A 17305-nucleotide genomic window follows, 5' to 3' on the forward strand; every position below is an offset into this window, starting at 1 on the left:
AGGCACATCCATGCCCCTCAGGACTGCATTGAATAATACCAGTAAATAGGGGGCCCATACATCAGGTTCCTGTTTGAACAGGCCACCTGGAAGACCATCCAGCCCGGCGCTTTGCCTAGTGGTAAGCCCGCAAGCGCTGCTCTAACCTCCTTTTCTGTGAAGAGGTCGCCCTCTACATAATTTGTTGCAGATGGGGATAGACAGCATGTGGCCCCATTTTCCTCTGTATAGAGGGACTGAAAGTGTTCCTGCCATACGCTTGGTGCGATATTGGGTTCTATTGCAGGTGCTAGGTCTTCGGACCCCGTGTTAACGATACGCCAGAACTTCCGGGAGTCCCTGGCGGCTAAGGAACTAGAAAGTTGCTCCCATTTATTCTGGTCCCATTCCATCTTAGTACTATTGACCATTTTCTTATATGCCCGTCTTCTAGTCTGTATCTCTACTCTACTTTTACCCTCTTTAATAGAAGAGAGGAGATCCCCCTTTGCCTTGCGACATGTGGCATTGTACCATGTGGAGCGGTGGTAGCCAGCACCTCTTGTTTGGACCTTGGAAAAGAGATCTATCGCGAAGGTCCCCACAAGTTCCTCATGTGCCAGCCACAATAATTTGTGGGTTTCCCGGGAGCTTGGTTCCACACTTAGGAGACCAACTTTTTCTAGTAATGGAATTACTCTCATGTAAAGGCTGGATAGTTTTTCCCTACTGGTAGCCAATTTTTCCCACCTTACTCTCTTTCTATTGTTCTCAAGAAGGAGGCCTGGATTTGGATTTACCGCCGTCAAGGCATGATCCCTACCCTCATTGCCAGAGACGGCGTAGTCCTATTCTAGGGCATTATGATCACTGTCTGTTCTGACTAATACCCTAAAATCAATGATATGCTGCCACGAGGGCAGATGGACTAGGACGTAGTCTATTCTTGACTCCCTGCCCGCTCTGTTGAAAGTGTATTTACTGGGGTTGTCAGATTTAGTGCGGCCGTTGCACGCCCTAAATCCATATTTGAGGGTTAGGGCGGTAATCTGTAAAGCAAGTGAGGTCCATGCTCTGGGGGGGGGGAGCTACAGTTGGGGGAACTAACCATCTAGCATCCTCTTCCAGTGAGGACCCATCCAGAAGGCCAGCAAGGGGCTCAAAGTGTGAATTAAAATCCCCTCCACCAAGTGAGCTGCCACCCATACTGCAAGGCCACCAGAGGGACGTCCCCTACCACCCCATTTCGCAGGAATGTAAAATGTTGCAAAACCAAGAGGAGAATATTCTTCCCTCGCCCAGGTTTCTTGGAAAAGACATTTGTCTTTAGAGCCAATGAAGGTTATCCAATCCAATTGATCCCACTTATTTCCCAGACCTGCCACATTCCATGAAATAATTTTCAGGAAGGGCGGCCTGGGGTTTGTGGCTATTATTGGAGAGGGAGCATGGTCGTTTGAATTACCCGTAAGCATTGTTGCTGTGGTCGAAACTTCTCTTGCTTCTCCTGGCTCCCTGTTACTATTGGGGTGCTTAATGATGGTTTTATTTGCCACCCTACTATGGTTCGTTTCTTCATTCTGCCTGGTCTCTTTTTTTTATTTATTTTTATTGAGTTTTTACCCCTTTTATCCCGTGGTGGTGGGAGAAAAGTAGACCATCAAAACATACATCATACGAAATGCATACATAAAAGAGTTATAGAAGCATGACAAATAGAGTGAAAAAAAAATAATCATAATTAATTTGCGACCCATTTTTCAAATGGTGCCCAGTTCTTATAAGCGATTAAGCGTCTTCTCTTTCCTCTGAAAGCCTGAACTGAAGTCTCAAGTTTGTACCAGGCCAACATCCTGGCTTTCCAATGACAAAAGGTAGGAGGTTCAGGATTTATCCAAAGTGATGTAACACAAAGTCTGACCATGGCCATAGCAATAAAGAGAAAAGCTTGCAAATGTCTTGTTTTTCCCAAGGCCGTAGAATATTCATAGCCGGTGATGACCATTTCAGCCGAAATTTTGACTGAAATTTGAGGAATCTGCGTGAGAAAGGTTTCAATTTGGTTAATGATAAGAGATAACTCCGGACAACTATAGAACATATGAACAGAATCTGCAGAGGGAAATTTACATCTTGCACAGAACGACCCTTTGCCCCCACAGACGACCCCCCATCTAACAAGTTTTGCAGGTGTATAATAGAGATTGAACATAGCCATATAACTTTGTGAGGGAAGGGTACCGGATACCAAGACAGACCTAGCTAATACCAATGGAAATTTTAAATCGATAGAAGATACTCCAAATTTTGTCACCCACTTATTATTCTGATCATCTAGATCATCAGGAAGTTGGGATAGAAAAGACTGACAATAGATTCAACTATAGCAACTTTTTGAAACATTATTGGGTTCTGAGGAAGCTTTTTATCCAAAAAACTTCTCATTTGGAGATATTTAAAAAAATGATTAGAGTGTAGCTGAAATTTCTCCTTTAAGAAAGCAAAAGAAGCTAGTTGCCCTAGATCGGCGAAATCACCGATCTCCTTTAAACCAAGAGCTATCCAGATATTTGCCACCCCATCTTGAAATATCATTGGGAGTAGTCCAGAGGCAGTTAATGGGGTATAAAAAGTAAGCTTAGAGATGTGAAAATGTCGGCGTACTTTTTGCCATACCGAGAACAATGCCCACAATACCTTGAATTTAGTTTTTTTGAAATAGCTTGGTTCGAGTATACGAGTAAGTACCCCTTTTGTGGAGTCTCCCAATGATATTGAGTACATTGAAGGTGAGAGATGGACCGGAAGCTCAACAGCATCACCTAGTAGAGGGACAGCGAAGTGTTGGACCATAGCTGCCCAATAGTAAAGCATTAGATTTGGGACTGTCCACCCCCCACGATCCTGCGGGAGACAGGTCCACTTAGCTGCCCGTCTTGGTTTACGATATGACCATAAAAATCATTGACAAATTCTTTCTGCTTTTTTTAAAATTAAAGAAGGAATTAATAACGGGATAGATCTGAAAAGATATAAAAAATTAGGGAGAACGAACATTTTAAGAATATTAGATCGTCCAAACAACGAAAGGTGTAGGTGATCCAACCGCTCTGATTTGTTATGAAGAGAGTCAATAGTAGGGGAATAATTCAGATCTAAGATTTGATCTACATCGGGCGAGATTTGAACACCAAGATATGTTGCTTCCGAAGTTGTAGAAACTTGGGAAATGGGCATAGCCGTAGATTGTAAAATTTGCGTTTTTGCAATATTTAATTTATAGCCCGAAATTAAGCCAAATTGGGCTGCCAAAATCTCCAATGCAGGAAAGGATTGAGCGATGTTATCAGTTAAAACTATGATATCGTCAGCATATGCCAATGACTGATATTGGGTTCCATGAACAATGACGGGAGTGATGGACTGAGATTTTTCTATTAAACATAAGAAAGGATCAATGAATAAAGCAAAAAGAAGAGGAGAACAGGGGCATCCTTGTCTGGTGCCCCTGCTAATGGTAAAATAATGTGATTCCCTACCAGAAACACGGATTTTAGCAACTGGCGATATATACAGAGCTTGTAGAGCTTGAATAAACTTTGGTGTGTAGCCCTTCCAGGATAAAACACCCCTTAGATACCCCCAGGAGACCCTGTCAAACGCCTTCTCGGCGTCTAACCGGATCACCCCGAGGGGGGGAGTTTGTGGTTTTTGCCCAGTCTAACAGAGGTACTACACGCCTGATGTGGTCCATCGTGTCCCGACCGGGAATGAACCCGTGTTGACGGATAGAAACCAGAGGGACAATTGTTTGGGTTAAACGAAAAGCGAGTATCCTTGAATAAATTTTGCTGTCTGTATTAATTAATGCTATCGGCCGATATGAGGCTGGGTTTAATTCATCCTTACCTTTCTTTCTAAAAAGTACAATGGTAGAGTGTCGCCAAGATTCGGGAATTAACCCAGTCTGGGCGAGACGAAAAACTTCTAGCATTTGCTGCTTGAATAAGTGTGAGAAATTTTTATAGAATTCCAGATGGATGAGATCCGGCCCTGCGGCTTTACCATTAGAAAGAGATTTCATAGCGATCAGAACTTCCTCCCAGCTAATAGGTTCAGCCAGGATTTGATTTTGATCGTCTGTAACTTTTTGGGTGTCCATAGGTTGGAAAAATTGATTTAAACTAGTTTGTTGCTGTAAAATTATATTGGTATCTTCCGTGTATAGCCCGAAATTAAGCCAAATTGGGCTGCCAAAATCTCCAATGCAGGAAAGGATTGAGCGATGTTATCAGTTAAAACTATGATATCGTCAGCATATGCCAATGACTGATATTGGGTTCCATGAACAATGACGGGAGTGATGGACTGAGATTTTTCTATTAAACATAAGAAAGGATCAATGAATAAAGCAAAAAGAAGAGGAGAACAGGGGCATCCTTGTCTGGTGCCCCTGCTAATGGTAAAATAATGTGATTCCCTACCAGAAACACGGATTTTAGCAACTGGCGATATATACAGAGCTTGTAGAGCTTGAATAAACTTTGGTGTGTAGCCCTTCCAGGATAAAACACCCCTTAGATACCCCCAGGAGACCCTGTCAAACGCCTTCTCGGCGTCTAACCGGATCACCCCGAGGGGGGGAGTTTGTGGTTTTTGCCCAGTCTAACAGAGGTACTACACGCCTGATGTGGTCCATCGTGTCCCGACCGGGAATGAACCCGTGTTGACGGATAGAAACCAGAGGGACAATTGTTTGGGTTAAACGAAAAGCGAGTATCCTTGAATAAATTTTGCTGTCTGTATTAATTAATGCTATCGGCCGATATGAGGCTGGGTTTAATTCATCCTTACCTTTCTTTCTAAAAAGTACAATGGTAGAGTGTCGCCAAGATTCGGGAATTAACCCAGTCTGGGCGAGACGAAAAACTTCTAGCATTTGCTGCTTGAATAAGTGTGAGAAATTTTTATAGAATTCCAGATGGATGAGATCCGGCCCTGCGGCTTTACCATTAGAAAGAGATTTCATAGCGATCAGAACTTCCTCCCAGCTAATAGGTTCAGCCAGGTGTTGATTTTGATCGTCTGTAACTTTTTGGGTGTCCATAGGTTGGAAAAATTGATTTAAACTAGTTTGTTGCTGTAAAATTATATTGGTATCTTCCGTGTATAAGGCTGAATAGAAATCAACAAAAACATTTACAACACCGGTAATTGTGTCCTGAACGATACCAGAACGATCTTTAACCCTAATGATCTGATTAGCTACAGCCCTTTGTTATAATCGTTTTGCTAGGACCTTACCAGAATTTTCACCCAATTCATACATTGAGGTTCGAAATTGAAAATATTTGGTTGCTATATCTTTATAAAAAGGCTCTAATAAGTTAGATTTGGCTATAGCAACTGATTTTAAGCTAGCTGCTATGTCTTCCCCCAAACTAATATTGAGACTTAAATCCAATTCGGCTTGTTGGAGAGCTGCGAGTCTAGTTTTAACGGTTTGTTGCTCAGTCTTCCAGCGATAGGAGGCAAATCTTTTGGTTTCACCGCGCAGTGCAGCTTTGAATGTATCCCAGACGATACCGACCGGGGCAGTACCGGTGTTAATTGCAAAAAACTCTGAGATCCAGAGATTAAGTTGTTCTTGATATAATTTGTCAGTTAAGAGTTTTCTGTCAAATGTCCATGATCTAATTTGATTGATAGGGCTATCCCAGGGACAGCTAAAGACGATAGGATTATGGTCAGATATAGTTCTTGGGTTAGTTTCAATCTTGACAGACCCAACAATTTGGATAGAGGTGAAAACATAATCAATACGGACCATTTTATTGTGGGGTATTGAATAAAAAGTATAACCCTCTTGATTTGGATGGTGATAGTGCCATGTATCCGACAAACCGTGTTCAATCAGAAGAATCGGAGCGCCTTATAGACTTGGGGCTTTCGTCCAACATATATATTGCGCTTTATTATATCTAAATGACTAGGAATATTTATATTGAAGTCCCCACAAAAAAACAGCGGATGAGGCCAGGTAGCTAACTCTAAGTTTAGATTCCTCAAAACCTGTGGGTCGTCTAGATTAGAAGCATATATTGAACAGATAGAGAACACACGGCCGTTGACCAATACCTCTACTATTAACCATCTACCAGAATTGTCTTGTTTTACTCTTTTAATACGCCCTATCCCAGTCTTTAAAATAACAGCAACTCCCCTAATTGTAGAGGTTAATCGGATGCAAGCCGCTAATTCATAACCTAAAAATCTAAGATAAGCCCGGTTGCCCCAAGGAATATGGGTTTCCTGCAGGCAGATTATATCCACCTGCATCACCTTCAATAACTCATAAAAAATTCTGCGTAGCAGCCATGAAATTTGAACAAAGACCGACAGCCCTGGACAGCTATTAAATCTTTTATAGCAGATATAATTACAATCGAACTGTTTCTTGATGAAAAGTAGAGAAATTAATGTCGCGTCAGATGCATTCAAAAAGCAGAGCCAATTATAAATCAATAATCAGGTCATCTCTGTCCACCACCACCACCACACCGCCCCACAACCCACCCTAGTTGGCCCACCCACCTTATCTAATCCCACCCCTCTACCCAATGAGCCCCCACACCCCTCTCCCCCCAAAGTGGGCATCAGGACCATAGTCCTTGTGATGGTTGAGTAAGCATTTCCCCACAGTCCGCTGAACCGATAGTGTTCCCCCTTATCATATATCAGATGACCCTAACACATCCTGGAAGAAAAAAAAAAGGAGTTACAACATTTTATGTATATCAAACGGGTCATCGAGAAAAGAAGAATAATAAAGCGCAAAAAGGAATGACTTCTGTCATATGTTAAACAATCTAAGTAATAATACATTGCCTAGTTCAGGCTATATTGAGTCCAGAAATTCCTTAGCGGATATCTCCAACAGAAAAAACCTCGTCTGGCCCATAAAAGTAACTTTTAGTTTTGCCGGAAAAAGCAAAAAAACCTGGGCCCCCTTAGCCTGAAATAAAGGAATCAGTTGCCGGAGATGCCAGCGACGAGTGACCGCCTCTAGGCAAAAGTCCGGACGAACGAAGAATTGACATTACTTGGCAGATCGCTTCTTATTAGGTCTGGCGAGATCGAATATACGTTCACGGGCAAGGAAGTTATTGAAGCAGACCAGGATAGCACGGGGATAGAGATTATTCGCAGCGGTGGATTGTTTTTTCTTGTTTAATGGAAATCGATGTGCTCTTTGAACCTCAAGATTCCAGTCTCACTGGGTGACCTCCGGAAAGGCCTCAGTGAAAAGCTCCACTATAAACTGCCGGACATCATCGCCCTCTTTGTTTTCCTCTATCCCCAGAACGCGGAGGTTGTTCCTTCTCGCCCTATTTTCAAGATCTGCGAGCTTCCATAAAATATCCTTGCGTTGTTCTTTGACCTCTGTAACTAACTCTTTCTGAGCATCTGCGGCATCTTCAAGAGCAGAGATCCTTTCTTCAGCTTCAGCGACCCTGGTGGTGGTCTCGGTACATGTTTTAATGACCCATCGAAGAGAGTTCTGCATTTTGCGACAAGCCCCCTGTGTTCGCATATTTTCTTGTCTAGTTGCTTCCCTATGCATCATTATAGTTTGGTAGATCGTTACCAATGAGACCTCTTCGGGGATATCTGGCATAGTCAGAGTAGTACCTCCACACGCATTCTGCGAGTTTAAATCAGATTGTTCAGTAGATAAGTCCTTCCGCAGATTTTGCTGATTGGACTGGGATGACACCTTAGTACCCGGAGCTTTGCGGACTGTATCAGTGTTCAAATCTTTCGGTAGCTGACTAACACGCCAATCCGCAGAATCGCTGTCATAGTCCGACCACTGAAGCTCCGGACGATCAGCATCATCCTCCCCAGATAGGGAGTGGTCAGAAACAGAGTAAAAGTTCTCAGTAGACTCACTGACCTCAGACCCCCTAGTATCAAGAGAATACTCTGTAGACATCTCCAAGGAAGTAGATATGTGACTATTGACAAACTGGACTGCATTATCCAGCATGCACTGAGCTGGAGAGATCTGATAGACAGAGGGGTCTAAAACGGAACCTGGGGTCAAAACTGATTCTTTTATTGTGCTGCTATTATTAGTTGGTGCAGGGAGTTCGGAGGGGGGGGGGAGTTTGCAGCGATAGAAAGCAACGTGACTGGGACAGTTACAGAGGTACTCACCCCCCCTTTGTAGCAGAGTCTGCAGACCTTGAAGTTTCCCCTTGCACTGCGATAAGGGAGCCGTCATCTGTAGTAGAAGCTTTCCCCTTCACTCCAGGTTTATTAAACATTGCCGGTAATGTCTGTCCCTTAGTAATAATTACAGCAGGAGTCACCGGTGCAGGTTTGTCGATAATGACAGAACGGGTCTTCGGAGCCGCGGTTGCAGCCGCGGAACTCTTCAGGTCCGCCTCCTGTTGACCGCGAGCTATACTGCGAGATTTGAGAGCAGCAGCTGCCGCTTTCGAAAGAACCTTCGGCGGCATCCTTTTCCCCGTAGCCGGTAACGCGGAGCAGTAGCCTGTGAAACACCCAGGAGAACAGCCGCTGAGCAGGAGGGGGGAGGATCCCGAGCTGGACGCCAAACCAGGTGAGCAGCAGCTAGAACGGCACGGAGCTTGCCAGAGCCACAAAAGCTTACGGAGGACTGCAGGTCTGATAATGTTTAGACGGGAGGTAAATGCCATAAATCAAATTAGCGATTGCTGCCAAGTAGATAAAAAGTTTTTAGCAGTGTTTTCCCTCGGAACGCGGACAGAGCAGTCATTCAGGGGTCCGCTATGGTTTAGAGGAGAAGAACGCCAGCTCACTCGGCCGAACACACGGCTGCCATCTTGCCCCCTCCATTCTGCCTGGTCTCTGTCATTACTACTTATTCTATTGAATGTGGGAAAGTATGTCGGGTGATGGACTCTAGGATGATATTATCCTCTGTTTCTTCCACCCCAGCCACCTCCCCTACCATGATAAGTTTCCCAACCCTTCCCCTCCAAGATTGGTGTGAAGGTCGCTTGTTGTTGAAATCTGGAGTAGTTAAAGTTTGCTCTCCCACTATGGTCCCACCCGCCCCCCCTCTCTGGGAAACTACCCAATCTCTCCGCATCCCTTTCATAGTTCGATGGGGGGTAGAAGAAGGAAAGGGGTAATGACTTGATGTTGCTCCCTTGTTCGTCCGGATGCCATCCACAAATATAGGAGACGGTCCTGGGGTCTCTAAAATTAATCAGGACACAATCTCCGTGGATGGTTTTCTTTGAGCTGCCTACCCATGGAACCCTTCTGACCATCAGGACCTCACTAGTTATACCTTGCGGTAAAGGTCTATACATGGATAGCCAACTGGCCACCTTATTCTTCAAGGAAGCTGTTGATTCCTTGAGGGTGGTTTTCAACTCAGGAACCCCTACTAGAATTACTATATAGGGGCTCGCCTCCGGGGGTAAGTACACAGCTCCAAACTTCTTAATATTCCCAGGTGCCTCAACTGTTGGTGGTGTTGATTTATGTGATTTGTGTGACTCGTTTGGAGCTTGGGTATTATCCTTAGTATGGTTGGGGTTAGTCTGGGGGAGGGAATGCGGTAGTTGTTGGTTTGTGGACGGATTGAGATTGTCTGCGTTGGCCCTAGGTTGGTTAGTCGTGCTTGGGGGGGGATTAATTTGGACTTTTGCACCACAGAGACTACTATATTATCCTTTTTTGAGTTTAATAGGGGATCTTTTTTATTCTTTGTCTCAGTGCCCCCTCTGCCACCCCCACTATCTGCTTTTAGACAGTCAGCTAGATGGACAGTCGATTTTCTATGGATACTAGCCTGGCTTCCATCTTAATTAACCGTGCTTCTAAGGGGCTTAGTAGGGATCTCATAAGAGCACCTATATCTGCTAGCGTAATATCCTCACTAGAGGTATCGAGGAGGTGCGTGCTGTTGTGGTCTATAGCCTCTACAGACAATACCTCAGAAGATATGATCTCAGTTGCATCAGTGGGCCTATTTTTTGTGCTGGTTAAGCCCGGTCTATTAACCTCGAGGATAGGATTTAGCTTGGGAGTTTTTGTCTTCCTTTTCCCTTTATTTTGAACTTCAGTTTTCTTTTTGGGGATAGCTCCTTCCCTTGCCCCCTGCAATAGGTTATTAGCTATACCTTTGTCAATGATTACATCAGGGACGAGAGCTGCAGTAGTAGGTGGAATAAGGTGTGGTTGAATCTGTGGCAAATTGATCATACTCATGTCAACATATTCGCTGAGGTCCTTAGCGATACTAAATGAGGTCGAATTTAATGTTTCTGGGATCACAGGGGAATTGGCAACACCAGATGTATCATTATTAGGGTCGATGTTATCAGTATTTGGTGTATGATCGACTCTGTTGGCAGGGGACTTGGCATGTGCCAGAGGGCCTATAGAAGATCTCCTTGCCCAATCTAGTTCTTGTGAAATACGCCTCTCTAGGACCGTAATTTCTTGCCGGTCTTGGCAAAATAGTGTTCCAGCGTACCTTTAGTAGCTCCCGCTGCTGCCAAGCTGCTTTTACTCAGAGTTTCTCTTGTGGTCATCCTGATGCGGAGTTTGGTTCAATCTTTTGCAGGGGGGTGAGCCAGATGCACGATAGAGCCGAAGCAAGGGGGGTGGCCCAGTCACGGTCTCTCCCGTTCTCTAACGGCCTCAAACGGCCCGCCCTTTGCCCGGGCTTAGCCCGGCACCCGCCCGCGCGGGATCAGGGCGTGATCTTGTAGCCAGTGGGCGGGCGGGGTGTCCAGGAGGGAGGCGGGGTCGATGGGGAAGAGTCTCCAGGTGCGGCACAAACACACGCCGCTAGTAATCCTGAGACAAGCAGTCCCGCTGTAACTTCCGCCGCCCACAGTGATGGTCCTTCTGCTGCCTGGGGCTCCGGTAGGAAATAGCACTCCACGAAACACTCCAAAAAACAAAGTCCTCCCCATACAACTTCGAGCGGCACCCGCGAAGCAGGGGCCACGAGTCGTGGCTTTAAGCACCCAGGAGGGAGGCGGGGTCGATGGGGAAGAGTCTCCAGGTGCGGCACAAACACACGCCGCTAGTAATCCTGGGACTCGCAGTCCCGCTGTAACTTCCGCCGCCCACAGTGATGGTCCTTCTGCTGCCTGAGGCTCCGGTAGGAAATAGCACTCCACGAAACACTCCAAAAAACAAAGTCCGCCCCACACAACTTCGAGCGGCATACAGTGCATTCATTTATTTTTGTATTCTAATGTGTCTCTCTTTAACTTTATTAATAGCTCGTATTTGGGCCCGAGGGTGACATGAACAGCCATATTGAAATCCGATCTGTGCATGTGTACCGAACTTTGAGAGACCTCGAGCAGTGGCATTGAACTGATGCCAGTGACTGTCTTCCCGCCAATGCGCTTGGGAAAACTTCAACCCTAACCTGGGAAAGGAAGAAGAGTTGCAACTGTATTAAGTTTGTATATTAAAATGAAATAATATTGGTGGGCGGAATAAAGAAATGGGAAAATAAATTGTGGGCGGAAACTTTGATCAACTATATTGAATTGACATGATCTCATCTTAGTATTGTGTGATGACCTCTCCTCGTCTTTCTGACCAATCACTGAAGGGGAACACATAGATTAGCAACGTTAAGGGGTGGTACATTGCACTGGAAATAGTATAACTAAGGGAGTCTTAGTTAGAGAAATTGTCCGACTTGTCCGAGTAGCTGACCTGTCACTGACCAACGCATACTATAGGAGATCAAGAGCAGAGGTGCTGGCAGAGCACTCTGTCAGAAGAATTGAGGAGTTGCTGAGGGAAATTATCGATTACCCAGTCGGGATACCAAATTTGGCTAGAGAGGGGTGTTGTGGAAAAGTAAATTTTGCCATGTTCTGTGTCCCTACGTGTCATCCATCACATGTTATGTGTGCATGATCAATATGCATATGCATTCCCTATGTCCGATTCAAGACGCAATTATAGTTGTGTCCACCTCTGGTATGTCATTCCCCAGTCCTCATGAGTAATATGAGTATCAGGCCCATGTAAAGTTACGTTGCCACGTTTCTCAGTGTGCACGTTATTTCATTATAAAGTCCCCGTTTCTAGGCCTCAACAAGGCCCGGACATCAGATTCAGCTCCTGTCTCCTGAAGCCTCGCTGAGGAGCGATACAGCCCCCACCTGTATCCTCGACCTTTCACTTACTTCCTGCCTCGCAGTGCCCGGTGCAGCTTGGCTCTGCCTCTGAGTCTGCCAAGACTATGTTATGATTCCAGCTATCAGTTTAGTCCTCCTTCTCTGCATTCCTAAGCTACTGAACTGCATCAATAGTTTCCGTCATTGTCTAGCCTATTCGGCCCCATGTTAAGAGAAATACTGTATTTAATGGTCATTTAATATTCTTCATCACGCACTACATGTAGAATAATTCATGCTCTAGTCTTAGAGTCAGTTAGCTTTTCCCCTCATGACTTCTAGTTTGTATCAACATGTTCCCTAAACATCAGATACTAGATAGGGTTTAGGTACATGTCGCTCCGACCCTCCAGACTTTAGTCTCTGCTCCTAGCACAGAGTTCGTAGCCCCCAGCTTCTCCTCGTAACACGTCATTGCCAGTTTGCACGCACCACCAGGTTAGAGGTCCCGGCTCCTTAGGTAGCCCCCTCCAATGTTTCCGCCCATTTATGACATATTCTGTTACGTTTACATCACATGTCTGAGTTACGCCTTCTTTATCCCTGATCTTTCGCGACTGCTACGCATCACCGCTATTGCTCCACCCACTGCTACGCCTACTGCAATGTAATGCTATGTGTTTGCGCTATGTATATATGCTCATGGATTGTTATTAAAAGCCAGCGCGCTCATCCCAGACCCAGCCCCAGCAGCTGCTGGGCCCTGTCGCCCTGTCATCCTATTCCTATGCAGGTTGTCCTGTTCCTGTCCTTTATGCTGTAATAAACCTGCAAAACTCCCACTACCTCGAATCTTGACTCTTATTTATTGAGCTATCTGTTATTCATTCATTCATTCAAAAATAGATCCGGTATTATTTATTTATATACCACATAATGGCGCCCGAATAGGGACTTGCCCTTTCCCCACGCGTCGGTGAAGCCACGCCGACCCCCTGACCCTCTGCAGTCGTGACGGAACTCTTCTGCGCACCGGCAGATATTTCTGCTCAAGTATCCCTCAGGCCCACGGAGGAGACGGAGGAGGCGGTCCAGCATCCAGACGAGACGGTGGAGGAACGCGGCGAGTCCCGACCAGAGCCCAAGCCAAGAGTCCAAGGTCCGAGGTATCCGGAGGTCCACCCGTAACTGAAGTCCGAAGTTCGAAGTTCGTCGTCCGTCGTCGTAGCAGTCCAGTCCAGTCCGAGGCCTTCCGTTCTTGCTGCCCGGTGAGTACCGTTACTGGGGTGGTATCTAGACAGGGTCAATTTCATTGACTCTGGTCTGTGGGTTGGTGGTACACAGTCCCACAAACGAAGTGTCCGCTTCGGTGGATGCGGGTCCTGACGTGTCTCTTTAAGAGACCGGTAAGTTTCGTACTGTTTCAGCAGTGCATCTAGTTTCTGTTCTAGTCAGTTTCTGTTCTCGAGAAAATTCATGTGTTCTGTTCTCAGTATTTTTCAGGTAGTATTCTGTTCGAGCTGTTATTTTAAATGTTTTTCATGTATTTCAATGTCGTGGTATGAATGGAGAATAAGTATCGTGTTCATTGTGTATTGTATTGTGTCTAGATTACAGTTCAGTCATGCCCATATTTTCCAAGTTACGTCAGTTAAAAACTAGAAAGGGTCTGCTGGAAGCAGCAGTTCCCGTCCCGCCTAGGGACAGTCCAGGTCATTTTATGTATCAGAAACATGGCATAAGTGCCATATTGTATCTAGATTTATGGGTAGAGTATACCAAACAGTTAGAAGAAAAGTATAGATGGCCCGTATCGGGTACATGGGATGCCGAGTGCATCATGCGAGTAGAAGAAGCATTATGGAAGAAGAAAGCCAGACAGTCACAGAAAGACGCCATCGAGTTATGGCGCAAAGAAGCTCATAAAAGAACCGAAAAAGAAATCAGAAAATCAGAATTAAGTAGAGAATCCCAAGAACGAGCCCAAGAAAGAGAATTGATCGAGTTAGGTGAACAAGTCAAAACTGAGCAATCAGACAGACAGAGGCATGCCCTTATTCAGGGTATGTATCCTCTTCTTGCCGAGGGCTTGCCAAAAGCGACCCCGGAGGCATCCAGTAACTTTCCGCCACCACTAGTTCCGACCAAGCTACGTCACAAACCGACCGCAGCTGATATTTTCATCTCGTCCTATTTGGACGACACAGTCCCAGAATATGCAAATCCTGTTCGCGCTCCGCCCGTCCCTGTAAATCAGGTAATTCCTGCTCCTCCAGACACCGGGGTGCCCTTAACAGCCCCCCCGGGTCAGCCCGCCATACAAGTCCAGCCCACGTTACAATTACCCACCCTGCCAGGACGAAAAGCATCAGTTGATGATTCTAGTTTAGGGGCCGCAGGAGGAGGTCCTCCTCAAACCCCGCCGCCATACAAGCGTTTATCAGCACTCGAATTACATGCGCAAGCATCACAGCGTACTCCTAAAAGTAATAAGTCTGTTGCAGAGATCAGGCAAACCCTTGGCGAATGTGTCTATGACCCAGTTCCAGGCGAGTTTAATATGGTTTTATATTCCGTACGCGTAAGGAGGGTGACCGAGTATCTAGTCACCCTGCCAGGTATGAAAGAAGATCTAGACAGGATATATCGTTTCATCCGTACAGGGGATGACCCACAAAGTATTAGTGATGCCATGTCTCAAAGGAAAGCCGAGATTCAGCGTATGATATTAAAGTTCTTAATTAACTGTCTAATAAGAGAACAAGATTACCCGTCTAAAGACCCGGAAGAAATGAAAACTCTAACAAAGTGGAGTGATAATATAGCCGAAGGTAAGCACAATACTATTGGGGCCATGGAAAGTATGTACAAGAAAATCCGTAGAGAGATAATAAAGATACACGAACAGCGTAAAGCAGCACAAGTAAGCGAGAAAGAAAGTATCTCTGACCCTGAAGAGGAAGACGACGAGAATACTGCCAGAATAGCGTATGTAGGAAAACCTAGATTTCCAGATCGCCATTTACGTCTAGAACCCAAGTCTATTTTCCATCATTCAGCACCAGAACAAGGTTCCCTAGAACAAGTATTTCAAGCTACCGATCACATTCTGAAATCACGAATCGGTTACAGTGAGTTAAGTACCATGCATGAACAGGAGCTAGCCCGGTCAGCAGTCCGATGGATTACTGATTCTACCACTTTTCCAGACGAAATAGTGGCACAAATGTTTCTGAAAATGCCCCCAGCCGAGCAACGACTGGTGGGTATGTATATGATTCAGCACCTCATTACATTGTATGAGGGTCAGCACTCTGATCCAGGCCCGTTACATGATATCCTGAACGAGTTACTCCAGTACAGATGGAGAGGTCTAGGTACCGATTTAATTAGTGTTATTCTAGAACAGCGCCACAAATATAGAACATTCTTGAACCCGCATTTCGTTCATGTCTCACCCCCAGAAAGTAAATCATTTTACATAGACAGACAGAATCCGTTACGAGAAGTCCACCCAGTCAGAGGAGCGGGTGGCGAAATGCAGCGAGTGTTTGTATACACTCCAATCACAAAGATGGAACTTCTAGAGATGAAGAAATTAATTCCCTGTCATGACAAAGATCCAGCAGGGTTCCATAGAGAATTAAAAGACATGCTCCGTATGGGAGAATACACATACCGGGATATAATTAAAATGTTAAAGGTTCTGTTGCCCGCAGGGGTGTATGAAAAGCTTAAAGAAAAAGAATGGGAGGTGGGAGAGAAAAAGATAGATTGGGCAGTCCTAGAAGCTGAAGATAAGATACGAGTACCAGGTACTGGTCTCGGAGATAAATGTAAAGAATTACCAGAATTATTGATTCAAGTTTTACCCAGATTATTAACAACGAAAAAGGAAGACTGGGATGCAATCTCAGCCTGTAAACAGAAACAAGATGAAGATATTAGTGATTTTTATTCTAGGTTTGAAAAGTGCTTTAGTATCAACAGTGGTCTCAAGACAAGTAGTGAGTCATACCCTCACCTTTTTGTTACTAAATTAGTCGAGAATTCAAGCCCACAAGTTAAAAACCGAGTTTTGAAAGTCGAGAGCACCTGGCAAGCAAATACTCCGTCCCAGATGCTCCAGATGCTCCAGTACCACCAGAATAGAATCAGGGAAGAGCAAGAACACGAGAGAAAACGTATGAAAGACACGAAAATGAAAGTGCTAGTTGCACAATCTGTTCCTCAAGACAGTCAGAAGAGGGGTCCGAATCAAGCCAGTCATCCTGCAGCACCCGTTAAAGGGAACTGCAATTATTGTAAACAACCAGGTCATTTCATAAATGAGTGTACGGTTCTGAAACATAACATAGCTACTGGTAAGACTAAAGAAAGACCACGTCTGCCTAGACAAGAACAAGTTTCACAGACTCCTCAGTCACAGAATGCACCACAGACAGTTACAGCACCGCAGCCTATTGCTGCAACACAGCATGTCACATCGCAGATGTACCAGTATGCACAGTCTGAGTATCCAGAGTACCAGCCATATTCATGAAACAGCCTAGAGAGGGAGGTAGGCTTGCCTCTCATCGAGATACCTGTAGATCAAGAAGGTCCCTATGTTCACAGTCAAGTATTAGGGAAAGACAGAAAGTTTTTGATTGATACAGGGGCAAGTAGGACCACAATTAGTCACGCCGAAGTTCCAGGGGCTCCGCTCTCAGGCTCAAGAAATGTTTCCCTTGGATATTCAGGAAAGCCTATCGTTAATGAGATTTCAAAGCCAGTCACTCTAGAAGTAGGTCCATTGTCCCGCACTACTGATCTGTTACTTACTAAGTCATGTCCAGAAAATCTATTAGGCATTAAAACACTGAAAGAGTTAGGTGCAGTTATATGTTGTTCCCCGGAGGGAATACGTCTGTTCCTACGTGACTTTAAGGGTCACTATGTATTACGAGATTTTGATCCCAGACTGTCTAATGTCCCGCAGCATTTATGGGCGCAAGGTCCAACTGATGTAGGTTACATGCAAATCACACCCCATCGTGTGACTCTCAAACCAGGTGTAGTGTTACCACGAATCAGGCAGTATAGATTGCCACCCGAGGCTGTAGCAGCCTTATCCAAAATTATTGACGAGCTCATGGCTCAAGGAGTAGTTGTAGAAACTGACTCCA

Source organism: Lissotriton helveticus, chromosome 1_1, assembly GCF_964261635.1.
Source record: "Lissotriton helveticus chromosome 1_1, aLisHel1.1, whole genome shotgun sequence".
Lineage (NCBI taxonomy): Eukaryota > Metazoa > Chordata > Amphibia > Caudata > Salamandridae > Lissotriton > Lissotriton helveticus.